This window comes from Chiloscyllium punctatum, chromosome 39 (genome assembly GCF_047496795.1).
Source record: "Chiloscyllium punctatum isolate Juve2018m chromosome 39, sChiPun1.3, whole genome shotgun sequence".
NCBI classification, from domain to species: Eukaryota; Metazoa; Chordata; class Chondrichthyes; order Orectolobiformes; family Hemiscylliidae; genus Chiloscyllium; species Chiloscyllium punctatum.
The window spans coordinates 64,750,440-64,769,589 of NC_092777.1; the positions used below are offsets into that span (position 1 = coordinate 64,750,440).

Here is a 19,150-nt window from a genome sequence, read left to right on the forward strand (position 1 = left end):
TGTTGGGGGACAGTGTTGGGGGACAGTGTTGAGGAACAGTGTTGGGGAACAGTGTTGGGGAACAGTGTTGGGGAACAGTGTTGGGGAACAGTGTTGGGGGACAGTGTTGGGAGACAGTGTTGGGGACAGTGTTGGGGACAGTGTTGGGCGACAGTGTTGGGCACAGTGTTGAGGACAGTGTTGTGGGACAGTGTTGAGGACAGTGTTTGGGGACAGTGCTGGGGATAGCGTGGGGGACAGTGTTCGGGACACTGTTGGGGACAGTGTTGGGGGACCGTGGTGGGGGACAGAGGTGGTGACAGTGTTGGGGACAGTGTTGGTGACAGTGTGCGGGGAGAGCATTGGGGAACAGTGTTGGGGGACAGTGTTGGGGGACCGGGTTGGGGGACAGTGTTGGGGGACAGTGTTGGGGGACAGTGTTGGGGGACAGGGTTGGGGGACAGTGTTGGGGATAGTGTTGGGGACCGTGATGGGGACAGTTTTGGGGACAGTGTTGGGGGACAGTGTTGGGGGACAGTGTTGAGGGACAGTGTTGGGGACAGCGTTTGGGACTGTGTTGGGGGAGCGTGTTGGGGGACAGTGTTGGGGGACAGTGTTGGGGGACAGTGTTGGGGGACAGTGTTGGGGGGAGTGTTGGAGGAGAGTGTTGGGGAAAGTGTTGGGGGACCGGGTTGGGGGACAGTGTTGGGGGACAGTGTTGGGGGACAGGGTTGGGGGACAGGGTTGGGGGACAGTGTTGGGGATAGTGTTGGGGACCGTGATGGGGACAGTTTTGGGGACAGTGTTGGGGGACAGTGTTGAGGGACAGTGTTGGGGACAGCGTTTGGGACTGTGTTGGTGGAGCGTGTTGGGGGACAGTGTTGGGGGACAGTGTTGGGGGACAGTGTTGGGGGACAGTGTTGGGGGGAGTGTTGGAGGAGAGTGTTGGGGAAAGTGTTGGGGGACAGTGTTGGGGATAGTGTTGGGGACCGTGATGGGGACAGTTTTGGGGACAGTGTTGGGGGACAGTGTTGAGGGACAGTGTTGGGGACAGCGTTTGGGACTGTGTTGGGGGAGCGTGTTGGGGGACAGTGTTGGGGGACAGTGTTGGGGGACAGTGTTGGGGGACAGTGTTGGGGGGAGTGTTGGAGGAGAGTGTTGGGGAAAGTGTTGGGGGACAGTGTTCCGGGACAGTGTTGGGGACAGAGTTGAGGACAGAGTGGAGGACAGTGTTGGGGACAGTGTTGGTGACAGTGTTGGTGACAGAGTGGGAGGAGAGCGTTGGGGGACAGTGTTGGGGGAGAGTGTTGGGGACAGTGTTGAGGGACAGTGTTGGGGATAGTTTGGGGGACAGTGTTGGGAGACAGTGTTGGGGGACACTGTTGGGGGCGGTGTTGGGGACAGTGATGTGGACAGTTTTGGGGAACAGTGTTGGGGACGGTGTTGGGGGACGGTGTTGGGGGACGGTGTTGTGGGACAGTGTTGTGGACAGTGTTGGGGATAGTTTTGGGAGGTTTGTTGGGGGAAGGTGATGGGGATAGTGTTGGGGAAAGTGTTGGGGAGTGTGTTGGGGGACAGTGTTGGGGGACAGTGTTGGGGGCGGTGTTGGGGGACAGTGTTGGGGAACAGTGTTGGGGAACAGTGTTGGGGAACAGTGTTGATGGACAATGCTAGTGACAGTGTTGGGGGACAGTGTTGGGGATAGTGTTGGGGACCGTGATGGGGACAGTTTTGGGGACAGTGTTGGGGGACATTGTTGAGGGACAGTGTTGGGGACAACGTTTGGGACTGTGTTGGTGGAGCGTGTTGGGGGACAGTGTTGGGGGACAGTGTTGGGGGACAGTGTTGCGGGACAGTGTTGGGGGAAAGTGTTGGGGTACTGTGTTGGGGACAGTGTTGTGGGACACTGTTGGGGACAGTGTTGGGCGACAGAGTTGGGCACAGTGCTGGGGGACAGTGTTGGGGACAGTGTTGGGGATAATGTCGGGAGAGTATTGGGGGACAGTGTTGGGGACAGTGTTGGGGACAGTGTTGGGGGACAGTGTTGGGGGAGAGTGTTGGGGGACAGTGTTGGCAGACAGTGTTGGGGACAATGTTGGTGATGAGTGTTGGGGGACAGTGTTGGGGGACAGTGTTGGGGGACAGTGTTGGTGGACAGTGTTGGGGGACAGTGTTGGGGGACAGTGTTGGGGGACAGAGGTGGGGGGCAGAGGTGGGGACAGTGTTGGTGACAGTGTGGGGGGAGAGCGTTGGGGGACAGTGTTGGGGGAGAGTGTTGGGGACAGGGTTGGTGGACAGTGTTGGGGATAGTTTGGGGGACAGTGTTGGTGGACAGTCTTGGGGGACAGTGTTGGGGACGGTGTTGGGGGACAGTGTTGTGGACAGTGTTGGGGAACAGTGTTGGGGAACAGTGTTGGGGACAGTATTGGGAGACAGTGTTGAGGACAGTGTTGGTGGAGAGCGTTGGGGACAGTGTTGGGGGACAGTGTTGGGCACAGGGTTGGGGGACAGTGTTGGGGACAGTGTTGGGGACAGTGTTGGGGACAGTGTTGGGGGTAATGTCAGGAGACAGTGTTGGGGACAATGTTGGTGATGAGTGTTGGGGGACAGTGTTGGGGGACAGTGTTGGGCGACAGTGTTGGGCACAGGGTTGGGGGACAGTGTTGGGGACAGTGTTGGGGACAGTGTTGAGGACAGTGTTGGGGATAATGTCAGGAGACAGTGTTGGGGACAATGTTGGTGATGAGTGTTGGGGGACAGTGTTGGGGGACAGTGTTGGGGTACAGTGTTGGGGACAGTGTTGGGGGAGACCATTGAGGACAGTGTTTGTGGACAGTGTTGGGGGACAGTGTTGGGGGACAGTGTTGGGGTACAGTGTTGGGGACAGTGTTGGGGGAGACCATTGAGGACAGTGTTGGGGACAGTGTTGGGGGACAGTGTTGGGGGACAGTGGTGGGGACAGTGTTGGGGTTTGTGTTGGGGATTGTGTTGGTGGAGAGCGTTGGGGACAGTTTTGGGGGACAGTGTTGGGGACAGTGTTGGCGACTGTGTTGGGCACAGTGTTGGGGGACAGTGTTGGGGGACAGTGTTGGGGGACAGTGTTGGGGGACAGTGTTGGGAGACAGTGTTGGTGACAGTGTGGGGGGAGAGTGTTGGGGGACAGTGTTGGGGGACAGTGTTGTGGACAGTGTTGAGGAACAGTGTTGGGGAACAGTGTTGGGGAACAGTGTTGGGGAACAGTGTTAGGGAACAGTGTTGGGAGACAGTGTTGGGGGACAGTGTTGGTGGACAGTGTTGGTGGAGAGTGTTGGGGACAGTGTTGGGGACAGTGTTGGGGGACACTGTTGGGGACAGTGTTGGGGGACCGTGGTGGGGGACAGAGGTGGGGGAGACCATTAAGGACAGTGTTGGGGACAGTGTTGGGGGACAGTGTTGGGGTACAGTGGTGGAGACAGTGTTGGGGACAGTGTTGGGGATTGTGTTGGTGGAGAGCGTTGGGGACAGTTTTGGGGGACAGTGTTGGGGACAGTGTTGGGCACAGTGTTGGGGACAGTGTTGGGGGACAGTGTTGTGGACAGTGTTGAGGAACAGTGTTGGGGAACAGTGTTGGGGAACAGTGTTGGGAGACAGTGTTGGGAGACAGTGTTGGGGACAGTGTTGGTGGAGAGTGTTGGGGACAGTGTTGGGGGTCAGTGTTGGGGGTCAGTGTTGGGGACAGTGTTGGGGACAGTGTTGGGGGACAGTGTTGTGGACAGTGTTGAGGAACAGTGTTGGGGAACAGTGTTGGGGAACAGTGTTGGGAGACAGTGTTGGGAGACAGTGTTGGGGACAGTGTTGGTGGAGAGTGTTGGGGACAGTGTTGGGGGTCAGTGTTGGGGGTCAGTGTTGGGGACAGTGTTGGGCGACAGTGTTCGGCACAGTGTTGGGCACAGTGTTGGGGGACAGTGTTGGGTGACAGTGTTGGGGACAGTGTTGGTGGACAGTGTTGGTGACAGTGTGGGGGGAGAGCGTTGGGGGACAGTGTTGGGGGAGAGTGTTGGGGACAGGGTTGGGGGACAGTGTTGGGGATAGTTTGGGGGACAGTGTTGGGGACAATGTTGGTGATGAGTGTTGGGGGACAGTGTTGGGGGACAGTGTTGGGGACAGTGTTGGTGGACAGTGTTGGTGACAGTGTGGGGGGAGAGCGTTGGGGGACAGTGTTGGGGGAGAGTGTTGGGGACAGGGTTGGGGGACAGTGTTGGGGATAGTTTGGGGGACAGTGTTGGGGGACTGTGTTGGGGGACGGTGTTGGGGGACAGTGTTGTGGACAGTGTTGGGGAACAGTGTTGGGGAACAGTATTGGGAGACAGTATTGGTGGAGAGCGTTGGGGACAGTGTTAGGGGACAGTGTTGGGGACAGTGTTGGGCGACAGAGTTGGGCACAGTGCTGGGGGACAGTGTTGGGGACAGTGTTGGGGATAATGTCGGGAGAGTATTAGGGGACAGTGTTGGGGACAGTGTTGGGGACAGTGTTGGGGGACAGTGTTGGGGGACAGTGTTGGGGGACAGTGTTGGGGGACAGTGTTGGGGACAGTGTTGGCAGACAGTGTTGGGGACAATGTTGGTGATGAGTGTTGGGGGACAGTGTTGGGGGACAGTGTTGGGGACAGTGTTGGTGGACAGTGTTGGGGGACAGTGTTGGGGGACAGTGTTGGGGGACAGAGGTGGGGGGCAGAGGTGGGGACAGTGTTGGTGACAGTGTGGGGGGAGAGCGTTGGGGGACAGTGTTGGGGGAGAGTGTTGGGGACAGGGTTGGGGGACAGTGTTGGGGATAGTTTGGGGGACAGCGTTGGGGGACAGTCTTGGGGGACAGTGTTGGGGACGGTGTTGGGGGACAGTGTTGTGGACAGTGTTGGGGGAGACCATTGAGGACAGTGTTGGTGGACAGTGTTGGGGGACAGTGTTGGGGGACAGTGTTGGGGTACAGTGTTGGGGACAGTGTTGGGGGAGACCATTGAGGACAGTGTTGGGGACAGTGTTGGGGGACAGTGTTGGGGGACAGTGGTGGGGACAGTGTTGGGGTTTGTGTTGGGGATTGTGTTGGTGGAGAGCGTTGGGGACAGTTTTGGGGGACAGTGTTCGGGACAGTGTTGGCGACTGTGCTGGGCACAGTGTTGGGGGACAGTGTTGGGGGACAGTGTTGGGGGACAGTGTTGGGGGACAGTGTTGGGAGACAGTGTTGGTGACAGTGTGGGGGGAGAGCGTTGGGGGACAGTGTTGGGGGACAGTGTTGTGGACAGTGTTGAGGAACAGTGTTGGGGAACAGTGTTGGGGAACAGTGTTAGGGAACAGTGTTGGGAGACAGTGTTGGGGGACAGTGTTGGTGGACAGTGTTGGTGGAGAGTGTTGGGGACAGTGTTGGGGACAGTGTTGGGGGACACTGTTGGGGACAGTGTTGGGGGACCGTGGTGGGGGACAGAGGTGGGGGAGACCATTAAGGACAGTGTTGGGGACAGTGTTGGGGGACAGTGTTGGGGTACAGTGGTGGAGACAGTGTTGGGGACAGTGTTGGGGATTGTGTTGGTGGAGAGCGTTGGGGACAGTTTTGGGGGACAGTGTTGGGGACAGTGTTGGGCACAGTGTTGGGGACAGTGTTGGGGGACAGTGTTGTGGACAGTGTTGAGGAACAGTGTTGGGGAACAGTGTTGGGGAACAGTGTTGGGAGACAGTGTTGGGAGACAGTGTTGGGGACAGTGTTGGTGGAGAGTGTTGGGGACAGTGTTGGGGGTCAGTGTTGGGGGTCAGTGTTGGGGACAGTGTTGGCGACAGTGTTCGGCACAGTGTTGGGCACAGTGTTGGGGGACAGTGTTGGGGGACAGTGTTGGGGACAGTGTTGGGGACAGTGTTGGTGGACAGTGTTGGTGACAGTGTGGGGGGAGAGCGTTGGGGGACAGTGTTGGAGGAGAGTGTTGGGGACAGGGTTGGGGGACAGTGTTGGGGATAGTTTGGGGGACAGTGTTTGGGGGACTGTGTTGGGGGACGGTGTTGGGGGACAGTGTTGGGGACGGTGTTGGGGAACAGTGTTGGGGAACAGTGTTGGGGAACAGTATTGGGAGACAGTATTGGTGGAGAGCGTTGGGGACAGTGTTAGGGGACAGTGTTGGGGACAGTGTTGGGCGACAGAGTTGGGCACAGTGCTGGGGGACAGTGTTGGGGACAGTGTTGGGGATAATGTCGGGAGAGTATTAGGGGACAGTGTTGGGGACAGTGTTGGGGACAGTGTTGGGGGACAGTGTTGGGGGACAGTGTTGGGGGACAGTATTGGGGGACAGTGTTGCGGGACAGTGTTGGGGACAGTGTTGGCGGACAGTGTTGGGGACAATGTTGGTGATGAGTGTTGGGGGACAGTGTTGGGGGACAGTGTTGGGGACAGTGTTGGTGGACAGTGTTGGGGGACAGTGTTGGGGGACAGTGTTAGGGGACAGTGTTGGGGGACAGTGTTGGGGGACAGTGTTGGGGACAGTGTTGGCGGACAGTGTTGGGGACAATGTTGGTGATGAGTGTTGGGGGACAGTGTTGGGGGACAGTGTTGGGGACAGTGTTGGTGGACAGTGTTGGGGGACAGTGTTGGGGGACAGTGTTGGGGGACAGAGGTGGGGGGCAGAGGTGGGGACAGTGTTGGTGACAGTGTGGGGGGAGAGCGTTGGGGGACAGTGTTGGGGGAGAGTGTTGGGGACAGGGTTGGGGGACAGTGTTGGGGATAGTTTGGGGGACAGTGTTGGGGGACAGTCTTGGGGGACAGTGTTGGGGACGGTGTTGGGGATTGTGTTGGTGGAGAGCGTTGGGGACAGTTTTGGGGGACAGTGTTGGGGACAGTGTTGGGCACAGTGTTGGCGACAGTGTTGGGGGACAGTGTTGAGGAACAGTGTTGGGGAACAGTGTTGGGGAACAATGTTGGGAGACAGTGTTGGGAGAGAGTGTTGGGGACAGTGTTGGGCGACAGTTTTGGGCACAGTGTTAAGGACAGTGTTGGGGGACAGTGTTGAGGACAGTGTTTGGGGACAGTGCTGGGGATAGTGTTGGGGACAGTGTTGGGGGACACTGTTGGGGACAGTGTTGGGGGACCGTGGTGGGGGACAGAGGTGGGGACAGTGTGGGGGACAGTGTTGGTGACAGTGTGGGGGGACAGTGTTGGGGGAGAGTGTTGGGGGAGAGTGTTGGGGACAGGGTTGGGGGACAGTGTTGGGGATAGTTTGGGGGACAGTGTTGGGGGACAGTGTTGGGGGACAGTGTTGGGGATGGTGTTGGGGGACAGTGTTGGGGAACAGTGTTGGGGAACAGTGTTGGGGAACAGTGTTGGGGAACAGTGTTGGGGACAGTGTTGGGGACAGTGTTGGTGGAGAGCATTGGGGACAGTGTTGGGGGACAGTGTTGGGGACAGTGTTGGCGACAGTGTTGGGCACAGTGTTGGGTGACAGTGTTAGAGACAGTGTTGGGGGACAGTGTTGGGGACAGTCTTGGTTACAGTGTTGGTAGACAGTGCTGGGGACAGTGTTGGGGGAAAGCATTGGGACAGTGTTGGAGGACAGTGTTGGTGACAGTGTTGGGGGACAGTGTTGGGTGACAGTCTTGGGGGAGAGCATTGGGGGAGAGTGTTGGGAACAGTGTTCGGGGACAGTGTTTGGGAAGGTGTTGGAGACAGTGTTGAGGGAGAGCGTTAGGGGACATTGGTGGGGGACAGTGGTGGGGGACAGTGGTGGGGACAGTGTTGGGGACAGTGTTGGGGACTGTGTTGGGGCAGAGCGTTGGGGACAGTTTTGGGGGACAGTGTTGGGGACAGTGTTGGGCACAGTGTTGGGGACAGTGTTGGGGGACAGTGTTGTGGACAGTGTTGAGGAACAGTGTTGGGGAACAGTGTTGGGGAACAATGTTGGGAGACAGTGTTGGGAGACAGTGTTGGGGACAGTGTTGGTGGAGAGTGTTGGGGACAGTGTTGGGGGTCAGTGTTGGGGACTGTGTTGGGGCAGAGCGTTGGTGAGAGTGTTGGGGACAGTTTTGCGGGTCTGTGTTGGGGACAGTGTTGGGGGACCGTGATGGGAGAAAGTGCTGGGGGAAAGTGTTGGGGGACAGTGTTGGGGAACAGTGTTGGGGGACAGTGTTGGGGGACAGTGTTGGGGGACAGTGTTGGGGGACAGTGTTGGGGGACAGTAATGGGGACAGCGTTCAGGTTGATTTTGGGGACAGTGTTGAGGGACAATGTTGGAGGACAGTGTTGGGGATAGTGTTGGGTGACAGTCTTGGGGACAGTGTTTGGGGACAGTGTTGGTGACAGTGTTGGGTGACAGTGTTGCGTGACAGTGTTGGCGGAGAGCGTTCGGGGACAGTGTTGGGAACAGTGTTTGGGGACAGTGTGTGGGAAGTTGTTGGAGACAGTGTTGGGGGAGAGCGTTGGGGGACACTGGTGGGGGACAGTGGTGGGGGACAGTGGTGGGGGGCAGTGGTGGGGACCGTGTAAGTGACAGTGTGGGGGGAGAGCATTGGGGTAGAGTGTTGGGGGAGAGTGTTGGGGACAGTGTTGGGGACAGTGTTGGGGGACAGTGGTGGGGGACATTGGTGGGGCACAGTGTTGGGGGACAGTGTTGGGGGACAGTTTTTGGGACAGTTTTGGGGTCAGTTTTGGGGGACAGTGTTGGTGGAGAATGTTGGGGGACAGTGTTGGGGACAGTGGTGGGGACAGTGTTGGGGGACAGTGTTGGTGGAGGGTGTTGGGGGACAGTGTTGGGGGACAGTGTTAGGGGACAGTGTTGGGGGACAGTGTTGGCGGACAGTGTTGGCGGACAGTGTTGGCGGACAGTGTTGGGGGACAGTGTTGGGGGACAGTGTTGGGGGACAGTGTTGGGGGAGAGCGTTGGGGGACAGTGTTGGGGGAGAGTGTTGGGGGAGAGTGTTGGGGGAGAGTGTTGGGGGACAGGGTTGGGGGACAGTGTTGGGGGACAGTGTTGGGGGACAGTGTTGGGGGAAAGTATTGGGGACGGTGTTGGGGGACAGTGTTGGGGACAGTGTTGGGGGACAGTGGTGGGGGACATTGGTGGGGCACAGTGTTGGGGGACAGTGTTGGGGGACAGTGTTGCGTGACAGTGTTGGGGGAGAGCGTTCGGGGCAGTGTTGGGAACAGTATTCGGGGACAGTGTTTGGGAAGGTGTTGGAGACAGTGTTGGGGGACATTGGTGGGGGACAGTGGTGGGGGACAGCGTTGGGGACAGTGTTGGGGACAGTGTTGGGACTGTGTTGGGGCAGAGCGTTGGGACAGTGTTGGGGGACAGTAATGGGGGACAGTTTTGGGGACAGAGTTGGGACAATGTTGGGGTCAGTTTTTTGGGAGAGTGTTGGGGACAGTATTGGGGACAGCGTTCGGGTTGATTTTGGGGACAGTGTTGAGGGACAATGTTGGGGACAGTGTTGGGGGCAGTGTTGGGGGACAGTGTTGGAGGACAGTGTTGGGGATAGTGTTGGGTGACAGTCTTGGGGACAGTGTTTGGGGACAGTGTTGGTGACAGTGTTGGGTGACAGTGTTGCGTGACAGTGTTGGCGGAGAGCGTTCGGGGACAGTGTTGGGAACAGTGTTCGGGGACAGTGTTTGGGAAGGTGTTGGAGACAGTGTTGGGGAGAGCGTTGGGGGACACTGGTGGGGGACAGTGTTGGGAGAGAGTTTTGGGGACAGTGTTGGGCGACAGTTTTGGGGAACAGTGTTGGGGGACTGTGTTGGGGACAGTGTTGGGGACGGTGCTGGGGGACAGTGTTGGGGAACAGTGTTGGGGAACAGTGTTGGGGAACAGTGTTGGGGACAGTGTTGGGGACAGTGTTGGTGAAGAGCATTGGGGACAGTGTTGGGGGACAGTGTTGGCGACAGTGTTGGCGACAGTGTTGGGCACAGTGTTGGGCGACAGTGTTGGGCACAGTGTTGAGGGACAATGTTGGGGACAATGTTGGGGGCAGTGTTGGGGGACAGTGTTAGAGACAGTGTTGGGGGACAGTGTTGGGGACAGTCTTGGTTACAGTGTTGGTAGACAGTGCTGGGCACAGTGTTGGGGGAAAGCATTGGGAACAGTTTTCAGGGACAGTGTTTGGGAAGGTGTTGGAGACAGTGTTGGGGGAGAGCGTTAGGGGACATTGGTGGAGCACAGTGGTGGGGGTCAGTGGTGGGGACAGTGTTGGGGACAGTGTTGGGGACTGTGTTGGGGCAGAGCGTTGGTGAGAGTGTTGGGGACAGTTTTGCGGGTCTGTGTTGGGGACAGTGTTGGGGGACAGTGTTGGGGAACAGTGTTGGGAGAAAGTGTTGGGGGACAGTAATGGGGGACAGTGTTGGGGGACAGTAATGGGGGACAGTGTTGGGGGACAGTAATGGGGGACAGTAATGGGGGACACTTTTGGGGACAGTGTTGGGGACAATGCTGGGGTCAGTTTTTTGGGAAAGTGTTGGGGACAGTATTGGGGACTGCGTTCGGGTTGATTTTGGGGACAGTGTTGAGGGACAATGTTGGGGACAGTGTTGGGGATAGTGTTGGGTGACAGTCTTGGGGACAGTGTTTGGGGACAGTGTTGGTGACAGTGTTGGGTGACAGTGTTGCGTGACAGTGTTGGCGGAGAGCGTTCGGGGACAGTGTTGGGAACAGTGTTCGGGGACAGTGTGTGGGAAGGTGTTGGAGACAGTGTTGGGGGAGAGCGTTGGGGGACACTGGTGGGGGACAGTGGTGGGGGGCAGTGGTGGGGACCGTGTTAGTGACAGTGTGGGGGGAGAGCATTGGGGGAGAGTGTTGGGGGAGAGTGTTGGGGACAGTGTTGGGGACAGTGTTGGGGGACAGTGGTGGGGGACAGTGGTGGGGTACAGTGTTGGGGGACAGTGTTGGGGGACAGTTTTGGGGTCAGTTTTGGGGTCAGTTTTGGGGGACAGTGTTGGTGGAGAATGTTGGGGGACAGTGTTGGGGACAGTGGTGGGGGACAGTGTTGGTGGAGGGTGTTGGTGGACAGTGTTGGGGGACAGTGTTGGGGGACAGTGTTGGGGGACAGTGGTGGGGGACAGTGGTGGGGTACAGTGTTGGGGGACAGTGTTGGGGGTCAGTTTTGGGGTCAGTTTTGGGGTCAGTTTTGGGGGACAGTGTTGGTGGAGAATGTTGGGGGACAGTGTTGGGGACAGTGGTGGGGGACAGTGTTGGTGGAGGGTGTTGGTGGACAGTGTTGGGGGACAGTGTTGGGGGACAGTGTTGGGGGACAGTGTGGGGGTACAGTGTGGGGGGAGAGTGTTGGGGACAGTGTTGGGGGAAAGTATTGGGGACGGTGTTGGGGGACAGTGTTGGGGGGCAGTGGTGGGGGACATTGGTGGGGCACAGTGTTGGGGGACAGTGTTGGGGGACAGTGTTGCGTGACAGTGTGGGGGGAGAGCGTTGGGGGACAGTGTTGGGGAGAGTGTTGGGGACAGTGTTGGGGACAGTGTTGGGGGACAGTGGTGGGGGACATTGGTGGGGCACAGTGGTGGGGGACAGTGGTGGGGGACAGTGGTGGGGACAGTGTTGGGGACAGTGTTGGGGGAGAGCATTGGGGACAGTGTTGTGGACAGTTTTGCGGGACAGTGTTTGGGACAGTGGTGGGGGACAGTGTTGGGGGAAAGTGTTGGGGGGCATTGTTGGCAGACAGTGTTGGGAATAGTGTTGGGGACAATGTTGGGGGACAGTGTTGGGGGACAGTGTTGGGGACGGTGTTGGGGACGGTGTTGGGGGTCAGTGTTGGGGACAGTGTTGGGGAACAGTGTTGGGGAACAGTGTTGGGGACAGTGTTGGTGAAGAGCATTGGGGACAGTGTTGGGGGACAGTTTTGGGGGACAGTGTTGGCGACAGTGTTGGCGACAGTGTTGGGCACAGTGTTGGGCGACAGTGTTGGGCACAGTGTTGAGGGACAATGTTGGGGACAATGTTGGGGGCAGTGTTGGGGGACAGTGTTAGAGACAGTGTTGGGGGACAGTGTTGGGGACAGTCTTGGTTACAGTGTTGGTAGACAGTGCTGGGCACAGTGTTGGGGGAAAGCATTGGGAACAGTGTTCGGGGACAGTGTTTGGGAAGGTGTTGGAGACAGTGTTGGGGGAGAGCGTTAGGGGACATTGGTGGGGGACAGTGGTGGGGGACAGTGGTGGGGACAGTGTTGGGGGACAGTGGTGGGGGACATTGGTGGAGCACAGTGGTGGGGGTCAGTGGTGGGGACAGTGTTGGGGACAGTGTTGGGGACTGTGTTGGGGCAGAGCGTTGGTGAGAGTGTTGGGGACAGTTTTGGGGGACAGTGTTGGGGAACAGTGTTGGGAGACAGTGTTGGGGGACAGTGTTGGGGAACAGTGTTGGGAGACAGTGTTGGGGGACAGTGTTGGGGGACAGTGTTGGGGGACAGTGTTGGGGGACAGTGTTGGGGGACAGTAATGGGGGACACTTTTGGGGACAGTGTTGGGGACAATGTTGGGGTCAGTTTTTTGGGAGAGTGTTGGGGACAGTATTGGGGACAGTATTGGGGACAGCGTTCGGGTTGATTTTGGGGACAGTGTTGAGGGACAATGTTGGGGACAGTGTTGGGGGCAGTGTTGGGGGACAGTGTTGGAGGACAGTGTTGGGGATAGTGTTGGGTGACAGTCTTGGGGACAGTGTTTGGGGACAGTGTTGGTGACAGTGTTGGGTGACAGTGTTGCGTGACAGTGTTGGCGGAGAGCGTTCGGGGACAGTGTTGGGAACAGTGTTCGGGGACAGTGTGTGGGAAGGTGTTGGAGACAGTGTTGAGGGAGAGCGTTGGGGGACACTGGTGGGGGACAGTGGTGGGGGGCAGTGGTGGGGACCGTGTTAGTGACAGTGTGGGGGGAGAGCATTGGGGGAGAGTGTTGGGGACAGTGTTGGGGACAGTGTTGGGGGACAGTGGTGGGGGACATTGGTGGGGCACAGTGTTGGGGGACAGTGTTGGGGGACAGTTTTGGGGTCAATTTTGGGGTCAGTTTTGGGGGACAGTGTTGGTGGAGAATGTTGGGGGACAGTGTTGGGGACAGTGGTGGGGGACAGTGTTGGTGGAGGGTGTTGGTGGACAGTGTTGGGGGACAGTGTTGGGGGAGAGTGTTGGGGGACAGTGTTGGGGGATAGTGTTGGGGGACAGTGTTGGGGGACAGTGTTAGGGGAGAGTGTTGGGGGACAGTGTTGGGGGACAGTGTTGGGGGACAGTGTTGGGGGACAGTGTTGGGGGACAGTGTTGGGTGAGAGTGTTGGGGGACAGTGTTGGGGGACAGTGTTGGCGGACAGTGTTGGGGGACAGTGTTGGCGGACAGTGTGGGGGTACAGTGTGGGGGGAGAGTGTTGTGGACAGTGTTGGGGGAAAGTATTGGGGACGGTGTTGGGGGACAGTGTTGGGGGGCAGTGGTGGGGGACATTGGTGGGGCACAGTGTTGGGGGACAGTGTTGGGGGACAGTGTTGCGTGACAGTGTTGGGGGAGAGCGTTCGGGGCAGTGTTGGGAACAGTATTCAGGGACAGTGTTTGGGAAGGTGTTGGAGACAGTGTTGGGGGACATTGGTGGGGGACAGTGGTGGGGGACAGTGGTGGGGGCAGTGGTGGGGACAGTGTTGGTGACAGTGTGGGGGGAGAGCGTTGGGGGACAGTGTTGGGGACAGTGTTGGGGACAGTGTTGGGGACAGTGTTGGGGGACAGTGGTGGGGGACATTGGTGGGGCACAGTGGTGGGGACAGTGTTGGGGACAGTGTTGGGGGAGAGCATTGGGGACAGTGTTGTGGACAGTTTTGCGGGACAGTGTTTGGGACAGTGGTGGGGGACAGTGTTGGGGGAAAGTGTTGGGGGGCATTGTTGGGAATAGTGTTGGGGACAATGTTGGGGGATAGTTTGGGGGACAGTGTTGGGGGACAGTGTTGGGGGACAGTGTTGGGGGACAGTGTTGGGGACGGTGTTGGGGACGGTGTTGGGGGTCAGTGTTGGGGAACAGTGTTGGGGAACAGTGTTGGGGAACAGTGTTGGGGACAGTGTTGGGGGACAGTGTTGGGGGACAGTGTTGGGGGACATTAATGGGGGACAGTAATGGGGGACAGTAATGGGGGACACTTTTGGGGACAGTGTTGGGGACAATGTTGGGGTCAGTTTTTTGGGAGAGTGTTGGGGACAGTATTGGGGACAGTATTGGGGACAGCGTTCGGGTTGATTTTGGGGACAGTGTTGAGGGACAATGTTGGGGACAGTGTTGGGGGCAGTGTTGGGGGACAGTGTTGGAGGACAGTGTTGGGGATAGTGTTGGGTGACAGTCTTGGGGACAGTGTTTGGGGACAGTGTTGGTGACAGTGTTGGGTGACAGTGTTGCGTGACAGTGTTGGCGGAGAGCGTTCGGGGACAGTGTTGGGAACAGTGTTCGGGGACAGTGTGTGGGAAGGTGTTGGAGACAGTGTTGGGGGAGAGCGTTGGGGGACACTGGTGGGGGACAGTGGTGGGGGGCAGTGGTGGGGACCGTGTTAGTGACAGTGTGGGGGGAGAGCATTGGGGGAGAGTGTTGGGGACAGTGTTGGGGACAGTGTTGGGGGACAGTGGTGGGGGACATTGGTGGGGCACAGTGTTGGGGGACAGTGTTGGGGGACAGTTTTGGGGTCAATTTTGGGGTCAGTTTTGGGGGACAGTGTTGGTGGAGAATGTTGGGGGACAGTGTTGGGGACAGTGGTGGGGGACAGTGTTGGTGGAGGGTGTTGGTGGACAGTGTTGGGGGACAGTGTTGGGGGAGAGTGTTGGGGGACAGTGTTGGGGGATAGTGTTGGGGGACAGTGTTGGGGGACAGTGTTAGGGGAGAGTGTTGGGGGACAGTGTTGGGGGACAGTGTTGGGGGACAGTGTTGGGGGACAGTGTTGGGGGACAGTGTTGGGTGAGAGTGTTGGGGGACAGTGTTGGGGGACAGTGTTGGGGGACAGTGTTGGGGGACAGTGTTGGCGGACAGTGTTGGGGGACAGTGTTGGCGGACAGTGTGGGGGTACAGTGTGGGGGGAGAGTGTTGTGGACAGTGTTGGGGGAAAGTATTGGGGACGGTGTTGGGGGACAGTGTTGGGGGGCAGTGGTGGGGGACATTGGTGGGGCACAGTGTTGGGGGACAGTGTTGGGGGACAGTGTTGCGTGACAGTGTTGGGGGAGAGCGTTCGGGGCAGTGTTGGGAACAGTATTCAGGGACAGTGTTTGGGAAGGTGTTGGAGACAGTGTTGGGGGACATTGGTGGGGGACAGTGGTGGGGGACAGTGGTGGGGGCAGTGGTGGGGACAGTGTTGGTGACAGTGTGGGGGGAGAGCGTTGGGGGACAGTGTTGGGGACAGTGTTGGGGACAGTGTTGGGGACAGTGTTGGGGGACAGTGGTGGGGGACATTGGTGGGGCACAGTGGTGGGGGACAGTGGTGGGGGACAGTGGTGGGGACAGTGTTGGGGACAGTGTTGGGGGAGAGCATTGGGGACAGTGTTGTGGACAGTTTTGCGGGACAGTGTTTGGGACAGTGGTGGGGGACAGTGTTGGGGGAAAGTGTTGGGGGGCATTGTTGGGAATAGTGTTGGGGACAATGTTGGGGGATAGTTTGGGGGACAGTGTTGGGGGACAGTGTTGGGGGACAGTGTTGGGGGACAGTGTTGGGGACGGTGTTGGGGACGGTGTTGGGGGTCAGTGTTGGGGAACAGTGTTGGGGAACAGTGTTGGGGAACAGTGTTGGGGACAGTGTTGGGGGACAGTGTTGGGGGACAGTGTTGGGGGACATTAATGGGGGACAGTAATGGGGGACAGTAATGGGGGACACTTTTGGGGACAGTGTTGGGGACAATGTTGGGGTCAGTTTTTTGGGAGAGTGTTGGGGACAGTATTGGGGACAGCGTTCGGGTTGATTTTGGGGACAGTGTTGAGGGACAATGTTGGGGACAGTGTTGGGGATAGTGTTGGGTGACAGTCTTGGGGACAGTGTTTGGGGACAGTGTTGGTGACAGTGTTGGGTGACAGTGTTGCGTGACAGTGTTGGTGACAGTGTTGGGGGACAGTGTTGGGGATAGTGTTGGGTGACATTCTTGGGGACAGTGTTTGGGGACAGTGTTGGGGGACAGTGTTGGAGGACAGTGTTGGGGATAGTGTTGGGTGACATTCTTGGGGACAGTGTTTGGGGACAGTGTTGGTGACAGTGTTGGGTGACAGTGTTGCGTGACAGTGTTGGCGGAGAGCGTTCGGGGACAGTGTTGGGAACAGTGTTCGGGGACAGTGTGTGGGAAGGTGTTGGAGACAGTGTTGGGGGAGAGCGTTGGGGGACACTGGTGGGGGACAGTGGTGGGGGACAGTGGTGGGGGGCAGTGGTGGGGACCGTGTTAGTGACAGTGTGGGGGGAGAGCATTGGGGGACAGTGTTGGGGACAGTGTTGGGGGACAGTGGTGGGGGACATTGGTGGGGCACAGTGTTGGGGGACAGTGTTGGGGGACAGTTTTGGGGTCAGTTTTGGGGTCAGTTTTGGGGGACAGTGTTGGTGGAGAATGTTGGGGGACAGTGTTGGGGACAGTGGTGGGGGACAGTGTTGGTGGAGGGTGTTGGTGGACAGTGTTGGGGGACAGTGTTGGGGGAGAGTGTTGGGGGACAGTGTTGGGGGACAGTGTGGGGGTACAGTGTGGGGGGAGAGTGTTGGGGACAGTGTTGGGGGAAAGTATTGGGGACGGTGTTGGGGGACAGTGTTGGGGACAGTGTTGGAGGACAGTGGTGTGGGACATTGGTGGGGGACAGTGTTGGGGGACAGTGTTGGGGGACAGTGTTGGGGGAGAGCGTTCGGGGCAGTGTTGGGAACAGTATTCGGGGACAGTGTTTGGGAAGGTGTTGGAGACAGTGTTGGGGGACATTGGTGGGGGACAGTGGTGGGGGACAGTGGTGGGGGCAGTGGTGGGGACAGTGTTGGTGACAGTGTTGGGGACAGTGTTGGGGGACAGTGTTGGGGACAGTGTTGGGGGACAGTGTTGGGGTACAGTGTGGGGGGAGAGCGTTGGGGGACAGTGTTGGGGGAGAGTGTTGGGAACTGTGTTGGTGGACAGTGTTGGGGGACAGTGTTGGGGGACAGTGTTGGGGGAAAGTATTGGGGACGGTGTTGGGGGACAGTGTTGGGGACAGTGTTGGGGGACAGTGGTGGGGGACATTGGTGGGGCACAGTGTTGGGGGACATTGTTGCGTGACAGTGTTGGGGGAGAGCGTTCGGGGCAGTGTTGGGAACAGTATTCGGGGACAGTGTTTGGGAAGGTGTTGGAGACAGTGTTGGGGGACATTGGTGGGGGACAGTGGTGGGGGCAGTGGTGGGGACAGTGTTGGTGACAGTGTGGGGGGAGAGCGTTGGGGGACAGTGTTGGGGAGAGTGTTGGGGACAGTGTTGGGGACAGTGTTGGGGGACAGTGGTGGGGGACATTGGTGGGGCACAGTGGTGGGGGACAGTGGTGGGGGACAGTGGTGGGGGACAGTGGTGGGGACAGTGTTGGGGACAGTGTTGGGCGAGAGCATTGGGGACAGTGTTGTGGACAGTTTTGCGGGACAGTGTTTGGGACAGTGTTGGGGACAGTGTTGGGGACAGTGTTGGGGATTGTGTTGGTGGAGAGTGTTGGGGACAGTTTTGGGGGACAGTGTTGGGGACAGTGTTGGTGACAGTGTTGGGCACAGTGTTGGGGACAATGTTGGGGACAGTGTTGGGGACAGTGTTGGGTGACAGTGTTGGGGGACAGTGTTGGGGGACAGTGTTGGGGGACAGTGTTGTGGACAGTGTTGTGGACAGTGTTGTGGACAGTGTTGGGGGTCAGTGTTGGGGGTCAGTGTTGGGCGACAGTGTTGGGCGACAGTGTTGGGCACAGTGTTGGGCACAGTGTTGGGCACAGTGTTGGGGGACTGTGTTGGGGACAGTGTTGGGAGAGAGTGTTGGGGACAGTGTTGGGCGACAGTTTTGGGCACAGTGTTAAGGACAGTGTTGGGGGACAGTGTTGAGGACAGTGTTTGGGGACAGTGCTGGGGATAGTGTTGGGGACAGTGTTGGGGACAGTGTTGGGGGACACTGTTGGGGACAGTGTTGGGGGACTGTGGTGGGGGACAGAGGTGGGGACAGTGTGGGGGTCAGTGTTGGTGACAGTGTTGGGGGATAGTGTTGGGGGAGAGTGTTGGGGGAGAGTGTTGGGGACAGGGTTGGGGGACAGTGTTGGGGATAGTTTGGGGGACAGTGTTGGGGGACAGTGTTGGGGACAGTGTTGTGGACAGTGTTGAGGAACAGTGTTGGGGAACAGTGTTGGGGAACAGTGTTGGGGAACAGTGTTGGGAGACAGTGTTGGGAGACAGTGTTGGGGACAGTGTTGGTGGAGAGTGTTGGGGGTCAGTGTTGGGGGTCAGTGTTGGGGACAGTGTTGGGCGACAGTGTTGGGCACAGTGTTGGGCACAGTGTTGGGGGACTGTGTTGGGGACAGTGTTGGGAGAGAGTGTTGGGGACAGTGTTGGGCGACAGTTTTGGGCACAGTGTTAAGGACAGTGTTGGGGGAAAGTGTTGAGGACACTGTTTGGGGACAGTGCTGGGGATAGTGTTGGTGACAGTGTTGGGGGACACTGTTGGGGACAGTGTTGGGGGACCGTGGTGGGGGACAGAGGTGGGGACAGTGTGGGGGACAGTGTTGGTGACAGTGTGGGGGGACAGTGTTGGGGGAGAGTGTTGGGGGAGAGTGTTGGGGACAGGGTTGGGGGACAGTGTTGGGGATAGTTTGGGGGACAGTGTTGGGGGACAGTGTTGGGGGACAGTGTTGGGGGACAGTGTTGGGGGACAGTGTTGGGGACAGTGTTGGGGACGGTGTTGGGGGACAGTGTTGGGGAACAGTGTTGGGGAACAGTGTTGGGGAACAGTGTTGGGGAACAGTGTTGGGGACAGTGTTGGGGACAGTGTTGGTGAAGAGCATTGGGGACAGTGTTGGGGGACAGTGTTGGCGACAGTGTTGGCGACAGTGTTGGGCACAGTGTTGGGCGACAGTGTTGGGCACAGTGTTGAGGGACAATGTTGGGGACAATGTTGGGGGCAGTGTTGGGGGACAGTGTTAGAGACAGTGTTGGGGGACAGTGTTGGGGACAGTCTTGGTTACAGTGTTGGTAGACAGTGCTGGGGACAGTGTTGG

The 19,150-nt window shown here is 58.3% G+C and overlaps 1 protein-coding gene across 2 annotated transcripts in view; it reads right to left on the reverse strand.

Moving 5' to 3' along the window:
• Positions 1–19,150, reverse strand: part of ca10a (carbonic anhydrase Xa) — an 815,225-nt gene that overhangs the window by 351,828 nt on the left and 444,247 nt on the right. The gene's annotated exons all lie outside the window — the stretch shown is intronic.